Source organism: Octopus bimaculoides, unplaced genomic scaffold (assembly GCF_001194135.2).
Source record: "Octopus bimaculoides isolate UCB-OBI-ISO-001 unplaced genomic scaffold, ASM119413v2 Scaffold_46915, whole genome shotgun sequence".
NCBI classification, from domain to species: Eukaryota; Metazoa; Mollusca; class Cephalopoda; order Octopoda; family Octopodidae; genus Octopus; species Octopus bimaculoides.
The window spans coordinates 74,892-75,229 of record NW_026310629.1 but is presented as its reverse complement, the minus strand read 5'-3'; positions in this window follow the sequence as shown (position 1 = coordinate 75,229).

The window sequence follows — 338 nt, the reverse complement described above, 5'->3', positions numbered from 1 at the left end:
ATCTTACTAAAATTGACTTGAAACCATGGTACAGAATATAGATTGGTAAAAGTTTTTATTTTTCATTTCCTTTCGAAATTATCCCTAACTTTTGTGGTATGTAGTATTTTTGCTGCTATTTCTAGCGAGTAGATGTCCTATTATAGGCGCCTCTGCATTTCTAATGAATATATATATATATATATATATATATATACATACTCACAAACACACACACATACACTCACACAAACACATACACACATTCACTGAAACACACATACACAGACACATACACTGATAAAGACACACACACACACATACACACACTCACTCAAACACACACACCCATACACGCT